Source organism: Staurois parvus, unplaced genomic scaffold, assembly GCF_062004578.1.
Source record: "Staurois parvus isolate SC_StPar_1 unplaced genomic scaffold, SC_StPar_1.0 ptg000235l, whole genome shotgun sequence".
Classification (NCBI taxonomy): domain Eukaryota; kingdom Metazoa; phylum Chordata; class Amphibia; order Anura; family Ranidae; genus Staurois; species Staurois parvus.
Genome location: NW_028318031.1, coordinates 1223714 through 1239328, shown reverse-complemented (window position 1 = coordinate 1239328; position 15615 = coordinate 1223714). Strand labels below are relative to the sequence as shown.

The 15615-nt window shown below is 42.8% G+C and overlaps 1 long non-coding RNA gene across 1 annotated transcript; it reads left to right on the top strand.

The window, feature by feature from the left end:
* The first annotated feature begins 584 nt into the window (after nt 1–584).
* On the top strand, nt 585–13617 carry LOC149460069 (uncharacterized). Its single transcript, XR_016313139.1, has 3 exons — nt 585–1379; nt 12513–12595; nt 13425–13617. It is a non-coding gene; the product is annotated as an uncharacterized LOC149460069 (long non-coding RNA).
* Nucleotides 13618–15615: the final 1998 nt, after the last annotated feature.

Below are 15615 nucleotides of genomic sequence, written 5' to 3'. Positions count from 1 at the left end.
GCTGGTGTGAACTGACCTAATTGCAAACAAAGAAAATGGCCTTGTCTTTGTGTGAAGATGGCACTGAGAAAGGCTGCCTGGGATGAGCAGGCCCTGCACCCACTCAAACATTTCCATGCGCAATATTTGCACATTATCACGCAGTGGGCGCAGGCTTTTCTAGTTGCTGTTTAAGGGGCTTTATACCATGGACTAAAATGCACCTGTGACTGTGCACAGCATATCTTCTGTCATGTGCACGAGCCATAGAGTACACAATGTGAAATTTAGGCGGGACATTCATTTGTTACAACATAAGCCTGTCTCTTTGTTTAAAACGTGCACATGGTGTGAAATGTGGCCGCTGCATGAACACCAGGGGGAGATGACAACCGGCGTGTATTAATAATGTGTACACAGGAGCTCTTCCATCTCCGTCATTATACTGAGCAGCCGCCGCCTGTGTGTCTCTCCCCATCCCCCTCCTGGTCAGCAGGTACTCTGCAGATGGCGGGCATTGAAGGGAGGAGGAGGAGTGGGGAGTGTTCGATCCCTCCCGCGCTCTCTGTTCTACTTCATCCTGATAAAGATGGTGCATTTAGAAAGCAGGTTTTACAGCACAAGAGGATTTCTTGGGAGGCTTAGATTAACCCCTTTCTGAGAAATTGCTGTATTTCAGCAGTAAAACAGATAATATTCGCTCCCATTAGGATTAGAAAGCGTGCGGACCTTAGTAAAGCTGGCAGTACGCCTCATACCATGTATTTGTAAGGTGTAATATTAGGAATAGATGTTATAATTAAACTTGCTGCCCCGTCTGAGCTCCTCTCACAGCTCTATACATTACAGCCTCCTCCATTTCCCGCCCGTAGCTGTGTCATTCTTTCCCTCACAGCTTCCTGTTTTCCGGCCATTTTGAGGCATTAATGACAATTTACACTGAAGCTGTGCCTGTAGCCCCATCCTGCTCTGTGTGAATACCGCGCTGTGTCTGCTGCATCTTCTCCATGTTTTATATACCACTATTTTTTTTTTTTTTACTCCAGACCTTTTCACTACACCCTCCCCCCCCAAAAAATAGGGGGGAGCAGTGTCTACATAACCAGCAGGAGAGGGAACTGGCAGCAGAGACAGGGAAGGTGCTAAAATGGTGTGTTGTAGTAAGAGAAGGAAGAAAGGGAGGGATGGATGGAGAAGACAGGGAATGGAGAGGTAAGGTAAATAAAAATGTGTCGAGGAAGAAATAGAAGGAGGAGGAGGGGTGGAGAGCTGCCAGACAGGAGACCTCTGCAAAGGAGACTGACTACTACATAGCTGGAATTGTGTGGAGGACACAATTTATACAATGTGACTAACATATGGTGTGCACTGAGGGGATGGCAGGAGGCAGCCATTGCCAGGTAATCTTTTCACTTCTTTCTTATGAGTTCACCATGTTTATCCAAAGCTGTCCTTTTGTGTAGAAGGGAATATTCTATTCTATTAATATTCTATGCTGTGACTGCTGCTATAAAATACACTGGGCTGTCCTAGTCCTGCTTTATGTGTGATGGAGTAGTGTTCTGTGTGTTTGCATGTTTAGTTTTTATCATTTCAGACTATGGGAAGGTGATTGATGTGACTGGGAGGAGGACCCAACACCACAAAGCTTGCAAGATTTCTTTTCTCATTGGTGACACTTGTACACATACAAAATATATCTATGTTGTCACATATGTGCCACTACAGTAGCATACCAAGAGACAGATAAGTATACATTCAAGTGTACAACAAATGTCGTCTGATTTTTCCAGTTTGATCAAGTACAGAAACGTTTCTGACATTCCCAACAGCAGGACTTGTTTTCAGGCTCTTCTATGATGAGACTTCTAAGCAGCTGTGCCTCCTTCTTCTAATATTGTATTGTTATGGCCGAGACCCATGCTGTGCTGGAGCGCCTCTGGATCCATACTGCAAATGTAAATGTGGGACTGGAACCCTGCCCTTCGCATACCTCCATGTAGATGTGTATTGAGAGGAGGGCAGCTGGAACTGCACCCTTTGTAGACCGCCATGCAGATGTGTACTACGGGGAAGGTAGCTGGAAATTGCACCCTTTGTAGACCGCCATGCAGATGTGTACTACGGGGAAGGTAGCTGGAAATGCACCCTTTGTAGACCGCCATGCAGATGTGTACTACCGGGAAGCTAGCTGGAAATGCACCCTTTGTAGACCGCCATGCAGATGTGTACTACCGGGAAGCTAGCTGGAAATGCACCCTTTGTAGACCGCCATGCAGATGTAATACGGGGAAGGTAGCTGGAACTGCACCCTTTGTAGACCGCCATGCAGATGTGTACTATGGGGAAGGTAGCTGGAAATGCACCCTTTGTAGACCACCATGCAGATGTGTACTACCGGGAAGGTAGCTGGAACTGCACCCTTTGTAGACCACCATGCAGATGTGTACTACGGGGAAGGTAGATGGAACTGCACCCTTTGTAGACCACCATGCAGATGTGTACTACGGGGAAGGTAGATGGAACTGCACCCTTTGTAGACTGCCATGCAGATGTGTACTACCGGGAAGCTAGCTGGAAATGCACTCTTTGTAGACCACCATGCAGATGTGTATTAGGGGGAATGTAGCTGGGACAGCACCCTTCATATACCTCCATGCATGTGTGTGTGTTTTAACAAGAGGGCAGTTGGAACACTGGTCTTCATATACCTCCATGCAGATGTTTAGTAATGGGTGGACAGCTGAAACGCTGCCTTTCACATACCTCCATGCAGGTGTGGATTGCAGGAAGTTAGTTGGGGATAGCACTCTCTGTATATTTCCATGCAGATGTGTGTTAAGGAGAGAACAGCTGGTACATTGCCCGGCTTATACCTCCATGCAGATGTGGACTGCAGGAGGGTAGATGGGATAGTACCCTTAATATACCTCCATGCAGATGTGGACTGCAGGAGGGTAGATGGGATAGCACCCTTAATATACCTCCATGCAGATGTGGACTGCAGGAAAGTAGGTGGGATAGCACCCTTCATATACCTCCATGCAGATGTGGACTGCATTAAGGTAGGTGGGATAGCACCCTTCATATACCTCCATGCAGATGTGGACTGCATTAAGGTAGGTGGGATAGCACCCTTCATATACCTCCATGCAGATGTGGACTGCATTAAGGTAGGTGGGATAGCACCCTTCATATACCTCCACGCAGATGTGGACTTCAGGAAGGTAGATGGGATAGCACCCTTCATATACCTCCACGCAGGTGTGGACTTCAGGAAGGTAGATGGGATAGCACCCTTCATGTACCTCCACGCAGGTGTGGACTTCAGGAAGGTAGATGGGATAGCACCCTTCATGTACCTCCACGCAGGTGTGTAATAAGGGGAAGACAGCTGGGACATAGATTTGCATATACCTCAATGCAGATATGTATTAAAGGGATGGTATCTGGGGTAGCACCCTTCACATACCTGCATGCAGATGTGAATTAAGTGAAGGGCAGCTGGGACAGCACCCTTCATGTACCTCTGTGCAGATGTATATAAAGGTAGGGTAGTTGGAACAGTCTCCTTTGTATACCTCCATGTAGATGTGTATTAAGAGGATGTCAGCTGAGACAGCACCCTTTGTATACATTTTTTTCAGATGTGTATAAGGGTAGGGTAGTTGGAACACATTCCTGTGTATACTTCCATGCAGATGTGTATGAAGGGAAGGGCAGCTTGGACAACACCCTTTGTATACCTCTGTGCAGATGTGTACAATGGTAGGGTTGATGGACCACTTTCCTTTGTAAACTTCCATGCAGATGTGTATTAAGGGTAGGGCAGCAAGGACAGCACCCTTGGTAGGGTACTTGGAACACATTCATTTGTATACTTCCATGCAGATGTGTATGAAGGGAAGGGCAGCTTGAACAACACCCTTTTTTTTACCTCTGTGTAGAATGGTAGGGCTGCTGGAACACTTTTCTTTGGATATTTCATGCAGATGTGTATTAAGGGGAGGGCAGCTGAGACTGTGGCCTTCCTATACCTCTTTGAAAATACCTATTAAGGGGAGGGGAGCACCCTTTGCATACCTCCTAGCAGATGTCAGTTGAGGGGAGGGCGGATGAGGTTTTGCCTTTCGTATACCTCCATGCAGATGTTTTAGGGGGAAGGGCAGCTGGGACAGCTTCTCTCATTTACCTCCAAGTAAATGTGTATTAAGTGGAAGACAGCTGGGACAGTACCTTTCCTATATCTCCATGCCGATGTGTATTATGGGGAGGACAGCTGGGACAGTGTCCTTTTGTATACCTCCATACCAAGGGCGGACTGACAACTCATGGGGCCCCCAGGCAGTAAGGGATCATGGGGCCCTGTGTCCTTGCCCAAACTCAAACTCAAAAAAGCCTATGAAAAAAGTACAAGGGGCATCTCATGGGGCCCCCTACTGACCCCGGGCCCTCGGGCAGTGCCTGAGTTTCCAAATGGTCAGTCCGCCCCTGTTCCATACAGATGTGTATTAAGTGGATGGTAGCTGAAACCGTGGCCTTGCTATACCTATGTGCAGGTGTGTTCTAATGGGAGGGCAGCTGGGACAGCACTCTTTGTACACCTCCATGTAGATGTGTATTAATGAGAGGGTAGCTCCTTTGTATATCTCCATGCAGACATGTATTATGGGAGGACAGCTAGGATAGCACCCTGGGCTGAGAGCAGACCAATGGCTACAATATCACAGGATACAGAAGCAGGATATTAATATATAATTTTTATTTTTTTTACCACATCTGTCACTGTTTTGGTTAACATACCATACCATTCAAAGGAAATGTGGATTTAGCCAAGCTGAAGCCATGCTTATTAAATTGGGGTGTAGAATGTATTTTTTTTCTGGTAGAAAATCCCTAGTTAGTAGTATCAGCGTTCCATGAAATGTTTTTATATAATGGTTTCATTGTTTTTAGAAATGTTCTGATCTAGTCAAATGATTCTGCAGAGCAAGCCATCAATAGAAGACCTTTGGGGTAGGCTGTGTAACTATTGTCCCTGTTTATATGAAGAATTCACATAAACAGTATCTCAACTTTAGTATTGTTAAGGGTCTTCAAATATTAATTTCAGTAATGCTTTCTGTACTTAATAGACAGAGGTAAGTGTATTATACTTGTTTATGAAAGCAATAAAGAACCTCCTTTATAAAAAATAAACTGTGTTCGTTCTAGTACTTTGGTGTGAGGAGAAATGTTACCAGCCTTTATCAGCAGCAGAAAAATATGTCAAGACAAACAGTACTGCATGGATGGAAAATAACCTCTGTGAGCTTGTGAGAGGAGACTCAGTGGCCAATGGAAGGTTATCAGATGACCTTTCGTGCACACATGGGTCATTGCTCCCATACAAAGCAAACCACTAGAAGAGAATGTATGTGTTGTAGAGGTGAGTGAATATGACAATGAGACAGACTGGGCAAAACTGATCCTTTTTTATAAGGTGACTTGAGGTTCAAGCAGTATGCAAAAATTCAAGCAATTTTTTAGGTCTTTTGTATTGTATTTGCCATGATGAAATCTGCATGTACATGTATCAAAGACTCAAATCTTCTGGAAGAGATTCAGTTAGACCATTCTACCTCTTTTGTAGATCAGCGCATGTCTTTTGCAAAATAAATATCTGTGTTCATACATAAATATGTGCATATTGGTAGACAAGACTGCTGCTGGGCTCTAAATGCACAATCTCAGATTTTATATATGATTTATTTACCTAAAGTGTCCCTGCATACAGCAGGATATCGGTAAAATACACAGGTTACAAAAATATACAGATTTCCTGGTCTTGGTGTTCATGTTAATGTTGCCTGATGAATGGTCAAGTTTAGTACTGGCTGTTCTGTAATCTGTAGAGGCACTCGGAGTAAAAGTGTATAGTATATTCTGGCTTGGTATCAGGCACCATAAGTTAGCTACTGCTCTTAAATTTAGTCCCCACTGATCCAACACCAGATCCCCATTAAAACAAAGCTGTAGTTGGGGTATAGGATAATACATCATACACCTCCTGTCTCCCACAGCTTAGGGTTCACTGTCATGTGGGGGATGGATTGTGTGTAGGGGGAGGTGCTTCCAGTAAGGCGGTATTAGCACAGAGATTATGGGGGTGTCCAGCTGCGGCAGGAGTACAGTTAAAAGTAGGCAAGCTGGGTGCACACAAGCTGAAATTCATCTGAAACCAGTTGTTTCAGCGGGAACTAGCTGACTTTTGGCCCATGTGTACAGCTCCCTGTTTGAAGAAGCTGGTCTCATGACCAGGTTGGAAAACCAGCATCTGAGTGTGTTCTGTCGGGGGGTGGGAGATTGGGGTGCAGTCCCCCTGTCGGAACATAATTGCGGGGAGATCGCTGCACTATCGTGCACAACCTCTGTTATTTTCGTTCAGCCCGCTGGGTTGAACAAAAAAAAAAAAACTTTACACTTTTTACCAAGCCAGGAGAACCCCATTCCCCCCCCCCCCACCTTGTTTCTTGGGTAATCCTCTATAAACATACTCACATGCCCTGCAAATACAGCATTGTTCCACTATAATCCACTGCTGCTTTGGGGCACAGTCAGTCCTACACCACCATCTTCTCTTCTTACAGCATTGGGAGCCAGCTGTCTTTTGGATTTTTGCAGTCAGCCCACTGATGTCACACCATGGCACATATGCATGTTCTAGATTTCCCCAAAGCCTCAGATGGATGATGTGATTGTCCCAGGAGGCTGCAGGCAGACGGGGTATGTCATTCTTGCCTAGGCGAGAAGCCCAGAAGTGCCGAGCCTTACACAGTGAAAATAGAATTTGTATAGATTAGAACCATTCACTTTTTAGTATGTGCCCCTGAATGAGCTAAGGTCATATTGTATTATTGTTATAGGACATTTGGATTTGGCTGGACCCAGCAAAACAAAGAATGCTCAAGACCTATATTTTGCTAGGTAGGAGTGCTAAATCCTTAGCCAGTCGCCTGCTTAGAGTGTGATGGGAAATTAATCTTTTGCTGCAGTGGTGAGATGCTTTGCTTGAGTTTATGCCGATCAGTGGTAACACGTCACCACCACCTCCTTTCCTAGATCTAGCATAGGATTATACGCAGAATCCAGCACAGAATATGTAATGTCAAGCAGAGCTGACTCCTATCATCCCCTTCCTTGCTGGATCTCAGAGAAATAATGAACAATCCAGCAAGCGTGTAAGCAATGCTTTAAAATGGATCTCCACGTATCCTGAACAAGTGTCTCAGGCTAGTTGTGTGCCAGAGATCACTTTAAATTTTATAATTATTGTATAGCCAGTATACGAAGTTATGTTTTTTTTTTTTTTTTTTTAAGGCCACCTTAGTGCAGATATTTGTTAGAAGTGAATATTGTGCTGGTGTAAAAATTCAGTTGATTTTGTGACCAGCAGTGGCAGGAAGTGGTTCCATTACAGGTGTCCCAGTGATGTCAAACACTCCACATTGAAAGGGAATATGGATTCATTACAAAAATGTTTTTTGGAAAGCTAATCATAGCTTAATATATTTGGACATTCTTATATTGACTTTATACACAGGAAATGTACAGTATGCAGAACACTATTAGCTGATGTATCCATGTCAATACTAAGAGCAAGAGCAGGGTTTCCAACTCCAGAACCTCTTTACTTGCCAAACTCAAATTACTGACAGCACATAGTTTTTTGCTGGTAATTTAAAAACCTTGCCATTGTTGGCTTTCAAGTGTAAAATCAATAACACAAGTTCAAATGAATATTAGAAATCAAGCACCCCCAACTAAAGAATTTTCTATTAACTGAAAATGAGGGAGGAACTCAATGCACATGAGTTGCAGTGCACCACATTGTGGTGGAGTCTATTGGGGGAAAAAAAGTACAGGTCTGGTTGTAGCTGCTTTGGCAGCCAATTCAAAATAAATGGGCTGCTTTAATGCAATGCATGCCATAGTGGATGTTTAATTTTCAGTTTGTGCAGGGCCTTGTTCAGTTTAAATATTTAAACCACAGAGGAATGCACAGGGAGCAAGTGGTCCAAAAAACAGCGGTTTCACATGCATACTCCCAAGACAGGATATATATATTTTTACATTAATGTTGGTGTATTCTACTTGACAACATTCTAAAATTCCTGGGTCTACCTACCAATTTTCTAATTTACGTTCTTCTGAGGGTGAAACTCCAATATGTTGGCCTTTTGCCAAGCACAGCTTTTAACCATCTCCCGCCTGCCATATAAGGTAATGACGGGTGCAAGACGGTTCTCTCGTTCTGGGAAGACGTTCTTTATTTGATGTCCACCCGCTCTAACCGTGCATGTGTGGCGATCGGTGGTGCACTGTGTCCTTTGGACACAGCGGATCACCGATCAATGGAAAGATCCGAAGAATTAGGCTCCGTCATGTGATCAGCTGTGTCCAATCATAGCTGATTGCATGTAAATAGGGAAATGCCTGTTATCGGCATTTCTCTCCTCACGAGCTGTCACGCTGACAGCTTGAGAGGAGAGGAGAGCTGGTAATCGGCATTCCTCAGAGGGGACATGTACACTGATCATCAGGGCACTGATGATCGCTGTGCCCTGATGATCAGTGTAGCACCAGCAGTGCCACCTGTCAGTGCCCATCAATGCTAGCTGTCGGTGCCTCATCAATGCCACATATCAGTGCCTACCAGTGCATATCAATGCCACATATCAGTGCCCATCTGAGTTGCCTTTCAATGCCAGTCAGTGCTGCCTATCAGTGCTCATCAGTGCTACCTGTCAGTGCCGCCTATGAGTGCTGCCTTTCAGTCCCCATCGGTGATGCCAGTCAATGCCCATCAGTGCCACCTACTAGTGCCTCCTCATCATTGCCACCTATCAGTGCCCATCACTGCAGCCTCATTAGCGCACATCCGTGAAGGAGAAAAATCACTTATTTACAAAATTTTATAACAAAAACTAAAACTTTTTTTTCTTCAAAATTTTCAGTTGTTTTTGGTTTGTTTAGCAAAAAATAAAATACACAGAGGTGATTAAATACCACCAAAAGAAAGCTCTATCTGTCTAAAAAAAAAAAAAGATAAAAATTTAATATGGGTACAGTGTTGCATGACCGCGCAATTGTCATTCAAAGTGTGACAGCGCTGAAAACTGGCCTGGGCTGGAAGGCGGTATAAGTGCCCAGTAGGCAAGTGGTTAAACAGTAATTTATCAATGTAGACCTTTTAGGCATTCTCTTACCTGCTAAACTGTAGAAATGATTGCAAATGTTTGAACTTCTAAAGATTTATTGAAAGAAATAAGACCAAAAACTCACTTTTTTAATGTAACCTCCTGCTGTTAATGTAAAACAATGCAAAGAAGGCCATCATGAATCCCTTGAAAATATTCCATTTCAAACCACCTGGCCATGATATTCAGTCTAATAATCATCTTTGTTGTAAATAGCTGCCGTAAACATTACTTAGTAGAGTCTGGAATGCCAGAGACTCAATACAGCTCTGTCGTAAATAATCTGGATGAATTCAAATCTATCACACTAGGGTAAGTGACCTATGCTAACAAGCAGATGAGCTGCCAAGAGTCATGTTTCATACAGTTTCCATAATTATGGCTATGATTGGGCTAAATGCATAGAAAGTAATGACGTGGATGTTTGAGAAGATGACAGTCGGACCATGCCTATGCTACAGTGTCCAGGTGAATGAGACCCATTACATATCCCAGGGCTGTTTGGTGTCTGACAAATCATTTCAGTTTCATTCTGTGCAATAATATGCTGGTTGTCAGATAAAACATGGTCATCTGAAAATATAGACACTGTTCAAATAATTGGCATTAAGGGCTCATGTACACTGCAGCTGCTAAACTGATGTTCAGGAGCTGTTGAGCGTTTTTTTTTTGTTTTTTTTTTTAGCAGCCCCTGAACTCAGCACTTTGTTTTCTTATGTGTCCATGTACACATAGTCATTTACAGGCAGTTGCGTTTACAGGCGGAGGAAAACGTAAGCTTCCGATCACCTAGGCAATCGCAGTGGGAGAGGGTACCTGTCAATTGTGGGTACCTGCTCCCCAAAGATGCCAATCCTTAATGGGGAGCAGGGAACTAGTCTTTAAAGCGGATCTACTTTGGGGGACATTCTTTTATTTTCCTTTTAATAAAGGACTTGTCAAAGAATGTCTCCTGTCTTATTTCACACTACAGCTTTTTTTTTGTGTGAATGGGTAGCAGTACCACGTACCCCATACCCACTCACATGGGGGGGCAGGACCTGGAAGCCCCCTGCTAAAGGGGGCTTCCAGATTCCGATAAGCCCCCCCCGCCCGCAGACCCGCACAACCACAGCCCAGGGTTGTGGGGAAGAGGACCTTGTACCCCAAAGCACCCCCCCATGTTGAGGGCATGTGGCCTGGTATGGTTCGGGGGGGCCTGTCAGGCTGCATACTTGGATAAGGGTGTGGTATGGATATTGCCATATTTATTTTTTTTAAATTTTGGCATGAGGCTTCCCCTCAATATCCATACCAGTCCCAAAGGGCTTGGTATAGATGGAGGGGGACCTTTTTTTTTTTTTTTCTTTAATTGCCGGCAATTCTTTCTTTTACATTCATCTGTTAAAATACCGCATGACTTGATAAAATAGCTCATGCGGTATTTTAGTAGCCTTTTTTAGCGAATTTACTATTTTCAGTGCATTCTGGGCATTTGGGAGGGTCTCCTGAGGTTCTCTTTTAAAAACGCAGCTAAACATAAACGCGGCTAAACTGACGGTTTTAACCTACGTTTTCTAGCAGTCAGTTTCCAGCGGTCAGAAGAGTTTTTCAATTGCGCTGTGTACATGAGCCCTAAGGGAGTGTCTGCTGAAGTATTCGTAGACACTTCAGCATTTCTACATCATGGAAGTGGCTTTGAGTGTCACAGACATTTCTTAATGCTCAGAATTTGTGTGTGCGCGTGCAAAATAACGGTTTCCACTGATGATCACTCTGTCTGACACTTAGTGTTGTCCTGCGAGGTGGAAAATCCCTGCGCAGGGTAATAAGAGTGCAATTCTCATATTCTGGTGGCAGCAGTGGGATCTTGCATTGACACAGCCATAATGTGCATGTTATCAAAATCTTTGTATGATGCCTTTTGCAAGGTGTTAGAAAGCTGAAAGTATATTTTTGTTTAACGGAACATGTAAGCAGCTGAAAGATCAGGCATGAAGTAACTGTCACTTGCAGTTTACTTAACAGGTAAAAAGTGAGAAGCAATAAGGCAAAACAGGTGTAGGATAGTAGAGAACACGCATACACTACAGAAGAATACAAAGCAGAATATGAATGAAACGAGGACTTTTCTGTCTTTGTGATTCAATCATGTCTTCATAGCTTTGTGTCTTTGAGACTCGTTTCATAACAGCAGAAAGTCTGAGAATCACTACTTCAGTAAAACCATTCACAACACAAACAATTACTTTTGATTATCAGGAACAGCATCCCTCTCAGGGTTTAGGTTAGCTCTGACAACACAGGTGAACACCTGGGGGGATCTGAGGCCCGAAGACCTAGCGCCACACCACTGGAACTGGAATACTCTACTAAGCTATTGAGGGGCTCCCCACAGTAGCTGGGTCTCCAGGGGGAGTTTTCTGCTATTATGCTCTGGCTTGACTACCTGCACACTGGCTCTAACTGTGAGGGGCTTCTCATTTGGCTGCAGATCTCTTGCCCAGCTGTCTCTTTCCTCATTTAGCTATACCCTCCTTGAGCTGTTGAAAGGGGAAAGCACAGAAACATGTCTTCCCTGGGAGGGTGTAGATAACAATGGAGTTGTGGTCAATAAAGTTTAAAGTGGACTGCATCTTCATCTGAGTGTGGTGAGTAAATAGGTGCTTTGCTACAGTTGTGCTTAAATTAGTGTTGAAATACAAAAACAAGATATACAGTGTGTAAATTCGGGTTTGTACTTGTGTAACATTGTGTTCATTCCTGAATGACTTCCTCAACCAGCAGGAGCTCTCTGACAATAAACACAACACTGCCTGGCACTCATAAGAGCCAGGATTTTGCATCTACCATGTGCTGCTGATGTTCTGTGATTCCTTACAGATGAAGGAAGAAACTGTACATAAAAAGCTCATTTTCTTTTTTACAGTGTTAAAGGTACTGTGAAAAGATCGATGGATCATCTTGAAAGCAATGTTTTGTTTATCTTTATTCATATGTTGTTATGATAATGAGGGTAGAATTGTTCTCATGATTTACGATAGACTGCTCTGCCCTCACTCATGTAGCCCTGTTTCTGTATGTGCAGATGATCAGCATTTGATGGAACAACGTAGACATTGTATGAGCAGAAAATGTTAATGCATATATACACAGCTCCATTATATAAGGAATTATTTCTGCCTAAACAATGCAGCGCTCATTCCGCTCTATCGCCATCATCCTAGTGTTTTACATGTTGAATTGTGTAGTCTGTCATGCATGAGTAGAGACTATTGTTTCTCTAAGAATACATTTTTTTTTTTGTTTTTACAGGAGGATTTATCAATCCAAGAAAATAGGAGAAGACAAATTTCTGGAAAAAACATTTGTAGACAGTGGTAGATTCTTCTTTGCAGGTGACATGGTTCATCTTGATCCAATACAAGAAAGATGTAACATTTTTGTAACACATCCATCTAGAATGTCTCTGAATCTTTAGTCCTCATTCACTGTGGACATTTTTACAGCTGTTGTTTTTGGCTTTTGATGTTGTTTTTCTACAGCCAGTAAACTCCCCAGCATGTTATCCTATGTGTCCATGTACACACATACTGTAATCAGTATTTTTTTTTGGCTAGGAAAAAAAACCCAGGACTAGTGGGTTTCTAGAGGATTTTTTTAGCTGTAAAAATGCTCTAACGCTGAAGAATGCGGTAAACCCGCGGTAAAATGCCGCAAATCAGCATTTTTGGACCTTTTTTGACTAAAAAAGTAATTTTTTTTCTGTAAATAAAAGATGCTAAAAAATACAAATGTGGCAAAACGCCACTAATTGCTGATGCAAAAAGACTAAACTGAAAAATTAAGTTTTTAACGTGACTTTACACAGCTAACGTTACCAGCATTATCAAAACGCCCAGTGTGCATGGAGCCTTAAACTGGCTTCCTAATACAGTGTTAATTGTTGACCATGTATAGTTGAAAAACCAAAACGGATAATGATGTGAAATGAAGAGCTTCTCCTGTGATAAAGAGCGGCTTAATTTAGTAAGTTCTTGTAGCACTGCTAGCTTGAGAGACCACTGCATTATTTTTGATCACAAGCAGAATACCACAGCAAAAAAACGATTTGTAGGATTAGAATCCCTGTTATTTTTTGTTTTTTGTTTTGTTTTTTTATTTCTGGTTGTGTCCCAACTGGAGATTTCACCACACTTTTTTTTTTTTTTTTTTTTTTCTCACCAGGGCATGAAGTGAACCAAATCCTCCCATTGGGACACAAAAACCAAAGAATGGGAAAAAATGAAATGATGGACTGGGGCACAGGGATAAATTAGACAATTCCTTACAGCATTAGTGGAACACATACTTGGTAATCCTGTCCCATCCCTAATTCTCATGAGACATTGCTTCTAATAAAGAGGAACTTTTCTCTGTCTTGGTTGAGGTGGGCTCTTCTTATGAAAACACACTTCAGCTGGCCATACACCAATAGAATTCCCTTTTTAAAATGTTTTTTTTACTGAATGTTCAATTTTCTAATGGTTAATGGGGTCAAGTTGACATTCATTTTTGTGCTGACAAGAAAATTTGAAGGAGCAGGATAGAACATTTTTCTTGGACAAACACAAATCTAAATAGGAATGTGGTTTTCATTCGGGAATAATTGTACATAATTATAATATAACCTGTTTCATGCATTTGGGATTCCATTCAAATAACAGGTCTGGGTGAAAGTTTAAGGGCTCTTGAATGAAATTAGTTGATTTAAAGCGGAGTTCCACACCCCCCCCCCCCCCTCCACTGCCACATTGGCACCTTTTGGGGGAGAACAAGTACTTGATTTTGACAGGTACCTGCTCCTACTTCCGGCTGAGTTCCGGCAAGCTGAGCTGGAAGTTTGGCATCGCTGCAGCCCACTGGGACAATTCCAAGGTGCCAGACGACTGCAGCCCATTCACAAATTGCAGCGCGCTTCACTGCCAGTTTTCCTTAGTCAAGATGGCAACGCCAGCACCCGACAGCTGATTGAAGAATATGCTAAGGGTGAGGACACCGCTGGATGCATGGACAGGTCAGTGTCCTACTATTAAAAGTCAGCAGCCACAGTATTTGTAGCTGCTCACTTTTTTACATTTTTATTTTTTTATGGGAGGTGGCGGGGGCTGGAACTCCACTTTAAAAGAGTAGGGCTTTTTCCTTTTTGTTCCCCCAGTTATACTTACCTAGGTAGATACAGCATCAGTCCAATACTGCATCTGTCCCCTCTAAGTGCAAGAACTCAGTGATCACATGACCACTGATTGCAGAGTTCTCACAGCCACTCTGATCAGAGAGTGGTGACTGTCAGTCACTGCTGTCTGCTCTGCCACCCCATCGCTCACTGGAACTGATGATGTAATTCCTGTGCATGAACACAGGAGGTACGTAGTTCTATTCTTGGCATCTTACAGAAACTGGGAATGTACACTGCATGACTCAGGTATCCTGTACTGTGCATGGAAAACAAAATCAACAGTAGCAGAAGGATTACGTTTTTTTGGCTTATTCGGCAGTACTGTACATTTAGGCCCTTTTTTATTCTGATGTAGGTTAGACAAAAATCAACATTTTGCTATGAGCTGAATAACTACAATAGAAATTTTTTTACTTAAACTTCCATCAAACTTTCAAGGTAAATCAGCGAAATGCGTTCTAGGTGCAAAATGTGTGCAAAATCTTCCTTGCTTGCCTAAATGGAAAAGGCCTGAGTAGAAAAGCCTGTCCCTTACCAGAATGGTGCAGGGAAGGACCCTTGTTCGGTGGGGAAATTCTGGGTCATCCTCTGCTAAGTCGTACCTAAAGCTCATGTTCCCTGCTGACTGGAGAGCTGAAGCTATGACCAAGCAGGGGGTGTATCAGACCTCTCTAGAGAGAACTACTGCTTCCACCATCCTTGCAGAAACCTACTGTAAAGTGTATTTTGCCAATTTAATCTGAAATCTCTGTTCTGCATTTAACTCCTAACATGTTCGGTCTTTTTTGTTACCACCTAAGGGTGCAGTGAATCTGTTGTGGTGTTTTTTTTTTTTTTTTGGATTACATTACACATGGATGATCTCGGAATCACTAATTTATCCTCTCATGGACTATGAGCTCTGTTAGCTATTAATGTGTCAACCTGTCTCTGAACTTGTACCTGACATACCGATATGGTTTAGTAGAATGTTATGTATTCCGCACTTCTGCCTACAGGTCGTGTACGGACAACATTACTGATTGACTACTTAGCAATATTTGTGCCAGAATACATTTCCAGCCCATTCTGTTTTGATAGATGAACAAAGGTCAAATTAATTCTTAAACTTTAACAAAAAGACAAAATTTAAACACAATTGTTAAGGTACTTGACCATCTTAGCATTAACCACTTCAATACTGGGTACTTTCACTCCCTT